The 10,685-nt window shown below is 43.3% G+C and overlaps 1 protein-coding gene across 19 annotated transcripts in view; it reads left to right on the top strand.

Annotated features, from left to right (window-relative positions):
- The first annotated feature begins 4,999 nt into the window (after nucleotides 1-4,999).
- Nucleotides 5,000-10,685, top strand: part of EPB41L2 (erythrocyte membrane protein band 4.1 like 2) — a 210,822-nt gene continuing 205,136 nt past the window's right edge. For 7 of the 19 annotated variants that reach the window (XM_069598428.1, XM_069598426.1, XM_069598422.1 and 4 more), the window contains exon 1: nucleotides 5,003-5,201. The gene's annotated coding sequence lies outside the window, so the exon portion shown is untranslated. Of the gene's footprint in view, nucleotides 5,202-5,537; nucleotides 5,557-5,578; nucleotides 6,016-10,685 lie in introns of those variants that run through there. The other 12 variants (XM_069598427.1, XM_069598425.1, XM_069598423.1 and 9 more) reach the window with 6 other exon arrangements.

Raw genomic sequence — 10,685 nt, 5'->3', positions numbered from 1 at the left:
TTAAACAGTTGTAAGCCAAGTGCTACTCTCTTTTTGGGGGTGGGGTAGGGATGGGGTGGCTTGCCAGTCTACTTAGCATATGGTGCACCAGATGAAAATATTAGCTCAGTTTGACTGAGTTTGAATTTAAATAAATCGAATTGGCATGCTTCGGGGTTTTTACTTAGCTAAGACGTTCTGGGAAAGTAAAGTTTAAAATAATAAATGGATAAAACATTTAATAAACTAACAATCTTATGAAAACCTGCAGTGAATCCTAACTCAAGCTCCTTTTTAAAGTCTTAATGCCTTTTTTCATGTGTTTCCTCCTAAAAGCTACCTACCCACTTTGTCCAATTTCCATGAATACCCTTAATGAGAATTTATCATTCTTTTCCTTATATTACTAGTATCTTCAGTTAGGACTATTAGAACTATTCTGCCTTTTTTTTGAGATTAATCTCAAGATCTTCCCTATTGTACCATTCTCAGTGAATTTTGGTTTTTTACAATGACTTAAAGCATGTTACTTCTTTTCCTATTTTCTGGAAGAATTAGTTTAGCATTGCTATAATTTCAGGATAGGCCTGTGCTCAGTCGTTTCAATTGTGTCTGACTCTTAGTGACCCTGTGGAGTGTAACCCACCAGGCTCCTCTATTCATGGAATTTTCTATACAAGAATACTGGAGTGGGTTGCCATGCCCTCCTCCTGGGGATCTTCCTGACTCAGGGATCCAACTCCTATCTCCTGCACTGCAGGTGGATTCTTAACCACTGAGTCACTGGGAAAGTCCTGTAGATAGGCTAATTGCTGTTTTAAAAAATCAACCTCAAAATTGTATTGGTGCAACCATGATAAAGTTTTATTCTGCATCTACTTCTTGCCCATAATCCAATGTGTGTTATGGATGGGGATGAGGAAGGACTCTGCTCCATACAGTCATTCAGGGATCTTGGCTTTACTTACTAGAGAATCTATCATCTCAGGGCTCAGAGTTTTCTGGGTCCTCTGCATCTGGCAAATAAAGGAAGAGAGAGAAGCAGCATGAAAGATCATGCAGGGGATTTTTTAATAGGAACTATTCCTAGAGGCACTTTACATCAACTCTAACCACATTCTGTTAGCCAGAACCCACTTACATGGCCACGGTTAACTGCAAAGGAGGCTCAAAGATGCAGATAGTTTTGTGCTCCAGAGGAAAAGAGAATATGGTTTGGTAACCACATAGCCTTGTCTCTGCCATTATTGATTCTGTCAGCAAATACCTGTTTCATCCTTCTTTCCACACAAAGAACATATATCTTTCCTCCACGAGGGAAACAATGCAAAGTCTCATTCTGTCATGGAATCCTGCACAATGTCCAGGATCTCTGGGAAATGGGCAGTCTTCTCCATTAGTATTAGTTGTGTTCCTTGTGATCTAACAGTCTTGATATGCTTGTTTGCATTATTAGTAATAGCTGGGAATGGCCTTTCAAAAGGAGATTATCATCTCACAATGTGTCTTAGATGGAAAAGGGGCCTTGTGTTGCTTTTGAGGAAAAACCTGTGGGAAATTTTACTATACATGGAAAGGAGAATGGTTGCTTAAAAAACCTGGCTTCTGTGATGAATTGTTTACCAGGATGACTGCCAACAGTTCTTCCTATCACTGTATACCCCTCCCACTCCTCCTAGCAAGAGATGAAGTCTATGAAGAAGAGATGAAGTCTATGAAAGAAGTCTTCTGAAATTGTGACTTGCTTTGATTAACAGAATGGAACATATGTGAGGCTGTAGGACTTCTGGGCCTAGGCCTGCAACGCCTTGAAGTTTTTGCTTCTACCGTCTCAGAAGCCAGGTGTCATGTAAGGAAGCCTGGGTTATCCAGCTAAGAGATTGCATGGAGAGAGAGAGGCTCTGGAAGATGAGAGTTGATGTAAAGGAGAAATTAAGCTCCCCGTGTGACAGGCAGCACCAACTGCCAGACATGGGGTGAGGCCATCTTGGATCCTTCATTCATGGATGAGCCTCCCAAGCTGACACCACATGGAGCAGAGATGAGCCATCTTGCTGAGCCTTGCTTGAATGGCAGCCCCAAAGAATCAGAAGCAATAAAATGGTTGTCGTTAAAATTTGGAGTTATGGAGTCACAGATAGCTGAAACTGCTCCAGTGAGCGGCCAAGTGATAGAGTGACTCCTCTTGGCATTTGCATGGTGTCCTTGTAGCTTCTGGCAGTGGAACTGGGATGGATGCATTCACAGGGAAGCCTGCAATTGTCTCCATCAGACAGCATGCTAGGGCAGTGCCGGGTCTTCTTGCCTGTGCATCATGGAAAGAAGGGCAGGTTTCAAATCCAGAGTCACCCAGATACTTCCACCTGGTTGGGCTTGGTACCCAGAAGGCAAAAGATAAAAGAATGAATCACCAGCATAGTGAGATCAAGATTTCTCAGGAGCATGCCTGTGTGAGTGAGTGGGTAAATAAAGAACAGCAACGAAGTCCTGGGTAAATTTATAGCCCAAATTGCCAGACTGGCTTTGCTTGCAGATGGTGCCCAGAATTAAGGCTGTGATGCTAAATTTGGATGTAGTATGAATCTCAGATCTGGTATCTACTCCTGTCTTGTTCTCAGTGTCAGTCTCGCCTGTTACTCCCATCTGTCTAATGGGAAAACCCAGACTTGCTCTTATCAGTCTGTTTTCTGAGGGATTAATATTATCAGCTTGTCTGTGTAGCCAGTGTTCCAGCCTGCTTACATCTCTGCATATCACCTGTTCAGGACCTTGTCCTGCTGTCCGTCCAGTCCCTTCTTCTTGCCCTGTTAGGACTTCTCTGTTTGCCTGGACTACCACCTGTTGTTTACTGACATCTGTATGGTAATGTTCCACCTGTTTTCTTTACTTCCTTATAGCTCCCACTTTGTGATCTTCCTACCTTCACTTCCTGTTAGGTCTTTGCTAAATTTGCTTCATTCCATTCAGATGTTGGGGCCAAGTAAGGCTGTGTCCAAAACAGAGTATAATTCTTCTACATAGTAGCCTTTAGATATTTGATAACAACCTTTCCATCACCTTTAATTGTCTCTTTAGGCTAAGATTTGCTGGTTCCCACATTATCAAGGTTACCCATCTATGGATATAATTTAACGTGTCAATATCCCTCTTAAAAGGTGGTGTGCAGGGCTTCCCTGGTGGCCCAGTGGTAAAGAATCTGCCTGCCAATGCAGGAGACACAGGTTAGATCCCTGGTCTGGGAAGATCCCTTGTGCCACAGATCAACTGTGTGCCACTGCTCTTGAGCCTATGCTCTGGCTCTGCAGCTAATGAGCCCATGTGCTGCAACTACCGAAGCCCACATGCCCGTGTGCTCTGCAACAAGAGAAGCCACTGTAATGAGAAGCCTGCACACTGCAACGAAGAACAGCCACTACTCACTGCAACTACAGAAAAACCGGTGCAGCAACAAAGGCCCAGAATAGCCAAAAATAAACAAATAAAATAATTTTTTTAAAAAGTGGTATACAGAAGTGATTTGCAGACTTCAACAGATGATATAGCAGGGAACTTAATTTCCTCTATTAAGGACATTATGTTTTATAAATTATGCCTACATTTAATTTATTATATTGCATTAACATTTTAAAAGGGTTTCATCACAGGTAGATTAAGGTTCCATGGGTCCTAAATCTTATATAATTTTAGAGATTCTTTAAAAGAATAAAACAACACATGTGAAGTTAGTTTCAAGGTCTGCATAGTTTCAAGACCTGTGTAGTTTCAAGTCCTCATTTCATTGTAAATCTGCCTGAAAGTTTATAATAGTATTGTCTCATAATATTTCCTGGTCTTCTTTACCAGAACTGCTTTCTAGTCAGACTTCCTCTCTGTGGTAGTTAACATACCCTATTAAGTTTTACTTGAGTACTTAGCATAGAGGGCATTAAGTAAGTTAACTCATGTGTGGGACAGAGAACAATCCCTGGCACACAAAGTATGCAATAAATGTTAGATTTTATTATTTTTATTATTCATTGGCAGGATCTTAGCAAGTAACTTATCTTCCTGACTCTTATTTTCTTTGATGTAATGAAGATAACACTTGCCCTGCCTTTTTCATAAAATTCCTGTGAGGATCAAAAGATAAAATGTTAATACGCTTTGTTAACTGAAAATATCATACACGTGAAAGGTATTGTAACTGGTGTTTCATTTGACATTGGTAATTTCAGAAAAGACTGTTAAGGAAAGAAAAGATTTTACTTTGGCCGAGGTGGAGTCTTTAAAGATCTCAGTTGAGGTGGGAGGAGGCAAAGAACAAGAGGTACATGTGTGGCAGACGCTGGAGGCAATGACCAGGACAAGCCCGACCGACATGCCAACTTTCAGAGAAGAAGAAAGGAGTAGAATCTGAGAGAAAGCGATCTAATTATACAAAAGAATCGGAAGAAATCGTCTGTGTGTCTTTCCACAACTGGCCTGAACCTCGGGTTTCTAGCTTTTTTTCCCCTGCCACAGTCTGCTCTGCAGTCCAGGCTCCTAGGACCCTGCCTGGAGATCTACCCACACTTTGGGTTCAGTATAAAAGCCCCTCTTCCAGGGGGCTTCCCCAATCCCTCCTGTGCCTCATACAGGAGGAATAAACGGTTCCCTTTCACTGTCCTCTCTGTGAAAGCACTTCCACTCTAGACAGAGGAGAACCTAGTTTTCCTTATTTCTGTTTCACCAGGGCCTAGCTTGGGGTCTGCCACCGAAGAGGTGCTCAAGCAAGGTTTAGTCAGTGGATTCACTTTTAAGAAATAACTTTGGAAGTTGATAAAAGGGCATTTAATATCTGGATGCACGGGCTAAGAGCGGCTTGAACACAGGCATCAGCAGTCATTATCTAGGGTAGCTCCCAGGGCGAGTCGCGTCCTTTCCGCGCTGGGTACCCGGCGACTGCGAGCCGCTAATCCCGCTGAAAGAGTCGGTCGGACTAGCGGGGGCGGGGGCGTGGCCTGGGCGTAGGGGGCGTGTCGTGGCCCGCGGGGGTTTCCGCACCAGGGGCGCGTCCGGCGGGGATGCGGGAGGAGCTTCCGCCGCGAGGGGGCGGGGCTGGGGCGCTAGTCCTCTGACGGCCCCAGCCAGGGAATTTCAATTTGAAACCTAGCGGAGGGAGGAGGCGGGCGCGGCGGGCCGGCGACTGGGGCTGAAGCGGGACTGGTCCCGGCGGCTAGCGAGCTCCTGAGTACGGCGTCCGGGTAAGGAGGCGTGCGGAGCCGCGGAATGGCTGGCCCGGGACGGGGGAATCCCGGGGCCGAGCGTCTGGTCTCTGCGGATCTGCAGGGGCGGCTCGGATTTTTCCTGTGGCTGCAGCTGGGAAGCTGATCCCGGGCAGGAAGCGGTGGCGGGACGGTCCCACCGGGAGGGGGAGGGCTGCCGGTGTTGGGGTTTTCTGCGGCTCCCTGTCTGCCCTCCTCCCGATTCCCGACCCGGAGACCGGTCCTGTTACTACAGGCCGGATCTCCGCTTCCCCGCTCCACTGCGGTCCCCCTGCTTCTCCCTTCGTGAGAGCGGGGGCCGCGTCTGGTCGGCGCCGAGAGAGGTGGGGGCACGGTGAGGACTGCGCCTGCCCCGCGGGGGTGCCGTGGGCTCAGGGTCACGCGTCCCGGGCCCCGCGGCGCGGCTGCAAGAGGGATCCGGCTCCATCCTGGGCGCGGGCCGCGGCGCGCGAGTCTGTTCCGATGCGGAGCGGCCCCCTCCTTCGGGGCCGGGGGCACGCGGCGGCGGCAGCATTGCCCTTCAGCAGGATGGTTTTGGAAGAGGAAACGCGAGCCGAGGACGCCACGCGTCCCGGGGCGGGCCGCGCGCCTGGGCGCTCAGTGTAGCTGGGTTCGGGCGGCGTCACTCGCTCGGTCCCTCCAGACGCGGACCTCCCGACCAAAGTGGAGAGAAACGCACGTTTTGCTCTCTGATCCTTGTAGTCCCGGCACCCGGGTCATCTCACCAGCGATGGCTTATTTTTCTCCTCTGTTTGACGGCAGAATTGGGAGCATTTTTAGTTGCGCTGCTGGGGTAAGGACCAGCAGCGAGCAGGATTGGAATCAGAGTCTAAATCCCCAGCAGGAGTCCCTGCTCCGGGCAGCTCGGGAAGACGTCGGTCGTAATTTCTGAGATCTCTCATCTTTCTTGAGGTCAGGGTGTTTTGGCGAGGTTAGAAGAGCCCTTGCCTAGTCTATTATTTTGGGGAGGAGGTCTGTGTGGATCCTTCCTTCTGACTTAGGACGGTTAAATTGCATTCCCCATGAACAGCACAGCTGGCCGTTTTTAAGAGCTCTAGTGGGGTGAGAGGGAAGGAGGAACCTAGAGGATCTGTGAATATAGGTTCTCTTTTCTGAATCACATCCTTTCCTCAGTTTTTTTGAACTTCTCACATCTGAAATGGCACGTGTATGCCAGGCGTCTTGTTCTTGTTACTGTTATTTAAGCTTTTTTTAAAAATGAATCTTAACAGTTTATCCTTTATTCTTGCTTTTTTTTTTTCCAGTTCTCTTTTTATTTTTCCCTTGTTTTTTCCTTCTTTCACCGGAATCAGCTATTTCTGTATTCTCGATTTATAATACTGTATGGAGAATTTGAGTTTTAACTCGCGTCCTATCACATTTCCTCTTGGGTTTAGCACTTGAGGGAAACTGAGTCAGTTCCTTGGCCGCAGGAACTGGGATTTAAAATTCTGTCTGTGAACAGGTTTTATTCGGAAACGAATAGTACTTAATCCTATTCAGTTTCCGTTTGCGGGACTCTGCTGTGAGAAATCACAATCTTGGATTGTGATAAGGGCCAGCTGAGTACATCCATCAGGCTGACACAGCTTTTAAAGAGCTAGGTTGTGTCACCTGTCAGAGCTCCAAGGGTCAGTCCTAAAATTCAATTGAAGAAATCACTGTCAAATCTCAGATGTCTACTTTATAGAGGTTATTGGAGAACTGTACAAGTGGTAATGACTTGGAACAATGGGGTGGATTTAGGGCTAATTTAATCCTACCCTGTCTTCCTCACTTCTTGGGCAGAATTCCCACTGAAGTCAGTAGTGGTCTTGTGTGCAGAAGGCCTGCTGAGAACAAGAGGCTGCTCATTTAGAGTAACAGGAGGGGACAGTTTCTTCCCTTTAAAAACACCCCTCTTTAAGAAAGACCTAGTCATAACAGTGCTTTAATCTTTTATTTCTAGTCAAAGTTAGACCTTCCAGAGAAAATAAGTGTTTGAGTGGAGTCCTCAACTTCAGATTCTTGATATCTAAATTGGATGGGGATTGCCTAAAACAATTAAAAGTGATTTAAAAAAATCATTTAATGAATTTCAGTAAAATTATTACTAACTTCAATAAAAAAATTTAAACTGCTATATAGTATTCTCAACTGGGTATGTATATTAAACTGGGTGTATGTATATATATATATATAAAACTGGGTATGTATATTAAAATCTGAAAATTAATTCCAAGTGAAAAGGAGCAGATTTAGGAGACAAATGCGAAGAGAAGCCCACCCTCAAACAACTATAGAAATATAAAATAAGAGAATTCAGATAGCCCTTGCTGTATTTGGAGAGGTACCTTTCAGTTCAGTTTTGTGTACATACAGGCTTTAATGACTGGGCCCATCATTAGATTTGGAGGTTTCTAAGTTTGTTTTGTGTGGATCTGAGTTGGTAAGCTTGTTAGGTCCTTTGCTTCTTAAGTAACGTTCTTGTGGTTTACCCTTTCCAAATTACCCGTTCGAAAGAACTGAGTTTAGAAAACCTATCCAGTCACCAGATCTTAAAAATAGATTTTTTAAAAATCAGAACCATGTCCACGTGGACTTCCCAACCACTTGCTTTCAACTAAAAATACTTGCAAAGATGACAAAGCAGTCCTTAACTGGAATATTTATTGGTAAAATTACTCTGTGATTTAGTAATATTGTATAGTTATGTTTAAGTTCGGGTTTTGCCCTGAATCACCACTCCCATATAACTGACTAGAGAACTACAAAGGTTCTGTCTTTGTCATTTTATTTAGGAATGTGGGGTTTATGTTTTATATAGCCGAATGCTAAATATTTTTGAAGATTTGGTTTTGTTTCTGTTTCCACAGGAAAGCATAGGCCTTCTTCTTTTGTTTTTTGAACTGACATATGTGTGGACTTTCTGAAGAAGTATGAATTGCTAGTATCTGTATAAGGCATTAATATAGTTTATAGGGATCAATATTGCTGAGGATCCAGTTTTGCATTTCTGAACGTCTATATTGTTTACTCGGAGAAAACAAAGGAAATATGCTGACCTCCCCCCCCCCCCCCAACCTTTATTTAGAAACACATCCAGTGGCCTTGTTTTTTTCAGATTCAGAATTACTGTACCTAACCACCGGCTACCCTTACACATTTAAAAGCCACAAGTAAATGTTTATGCTGGCTTCAGTACTCAGCAAATACTAGCCAAACTCTAATTTACTGCCCGTTTATAGAATCTTGGAATCTCAGGGCCGGACCTTTAGGAGTCAGCAGATCCACTCTCAGCCCTTTCCCCTCAACACACAAACATTTCCAGCCTCTTTGGAAGGCCTCAGTACATAGAAGATTTGTATGTGATTCCCTCACAGATTCCAGACAGAGTGCCCTTTGGGAATGCCATGTTTTGGCATAAACCAGCAACCTGATACTCATAAGATTTCTATCATTCCTCTGACAGAGCAGTGCCCCAGATTAAAATCTAAAATGGAGTCGGTGCCTGGTATCCTTAAGTATAGGGGAATGGCTTCCAAGTGTAAATACTGTTGTTACTTAGATGTTACAGGTAAGCCAAAAAGGAAGGAAATAATTTCTAATATCAACTAAAAATAAATGGTAATGGTTAATGTTTTGAAAATTTTTTTCCATAAAGTATGTATATTTTATATGAGAAAGGGAGTCCATTTGTAGAGTTATGTGAAGTGCCTATAACATTGTTGGTACTTAATAATTTGATGAATTAATTTATTGAAACTTTATGTAATATATTGGAAGTGCATTTAGTGAGGGTTTTTTGAAAGTTGGAATTAACATTGTAGAATCTGGTACGGTTGCATGTAGAAATGTTATGTAGGTTATATTTCATGTAGAGGATTTGGTTTTTTTACTCTTATTATTTCCTCTTGTTCTGTGGTTGGCTTAATCTATATGGGTTTCTTAGATGCATGTTTTTCATGTCTAGGAGGGTAGACAACCTGTACTTTATTTTCCTAAATATTGATTTAAATTGATTCAAATGAGAATGTTAGTGATTTTTCTCAATTTTCTCATTTTTTTTTTTAAAGTGATGTTGCTTTTCCCTTTGTATGGGGTAGACCTCAGGTGGCTTATGAGTACATCCATACTGCTTCTGCTTTTTAAAAATAATTATTAAATGGTTGTGCTGGGGCTTTGTTACTGTCTGTGGGCTTTCTCTAGCTGTGGTGCACAGGCATCGCAGTGGCTTCTGTTGTGGAGCACAGGCTCTAGAGTTTAGGCTCAGTAGTTGCGGTCTGTGGGCTTAGCTGCTCTGAAGCACGTGGAGTCTTCCCGGAACCCGTGTCCCCTGCATTGGCTGGCAGATTCTTAACCACTGGACTACCAGTGGTTAAGTCCCTTCTGCTTTTTGTTTCCCCCGCAAAGATTGAATTTGGACTAATTTCATATACTTAGTTACTTTAAAAATAGAAATATGTTTTCATATCACATATGCTCTGCATTTTGGTATTATTATTTTTTACTCCAGTGTATTGTGCATGTGTGCTAAGTAGCTTTAGTTGTATTCGACTCTTTGTGACCCTGTGGACTGTAGCCTGCCAGGCTCCTCAGTCCATGGGGATTCTCCAGGCGAGAATACTGGAGTGGGTTGCCATTTCTTCCCCTAGAGGATCTTCCTGGGGATTGAACCTGCATCTCTTATGTCTCCTGCATTGATAGGTAGGTTCTTTTACCACTAGTGGCACCTTGGAAGCCCGATATCTAGTGTATTAGATAGAGCCATAAAGGTCTAAATGTATATAGATTGCCTCAGAAATAATCTTTATAGTAATATGAAATCAATTTGAAGAATAAGAATTATCTTTTTATTTGCTCTGAGAACTATCATAAGCAAGATTTGCTTTAGTAGCCCAGCGGACATTTCACCTTTGTAACTAAGTTGGGTGTCATGGGGATGGTTTTAGTTCTTTCCAGGTTAAGAACCAGAGGGCATGGAAAGAGTTCCAAAGTGATTTTGTCACATGTTATCTGTAGTGCCTTATCTAGGTCAGTTAGGGGAGTTCATGGTATTGATATTTAAACTAAATTGTTCATATTTTTACCAAAAAGCCAGCCTCCTCTTGCTTTGCTCTTTTTTGGCCTTTATGTCTACTCTGTGAAAGAATTTTCAATACTTGAAGACTTATGTTACCCTCTCATTGCCTTTTCCCAAGAAAATTGTGATTTAAAAAACTTTGCACATAAGTCTGATTACCAACTCACTAATCATTTTTTTCCAAGCTCTGAATTCAGGTTTCTTGACCTCCTGATGAGAGTTGGAGCTGGACCTACCACCATGATAAAAAAGTGCCAAGTTTAATCGTGTTTTTGAGTTTTCTGGAGTCTATTCATATATGTACACATCCCAGCATCCTGAAACTACTAAATTAATATGTATTTACACTTTGCTATAATTCTTACATCTTTTCCAATTTGTCTAGTTAGTCTACTTGTTTT

The sequence above is a fragment of the Ovis canadensis genome, chromosome 8 (assembly GCF_042477335.2).
Source record: "Ovis canadensis isolate MfBH-ARS-UI-01 breed Bighorn chromosome 8, ARS-UI_OviCan_v2, whole genome shotgun sequence".
Taxonomy (NCBI): domain Eukaryota; kingdom Metazoa; phylum Chordata; class Mammalia; order Artiodactyla; family Bovidae; genus Ovis; species Ovis canadensis.
The sequence above is the reverse complement of the archived record's forward strand: the minus strand, read 5'-3'. Positions and strand labels throughout refer to the sequence as shown.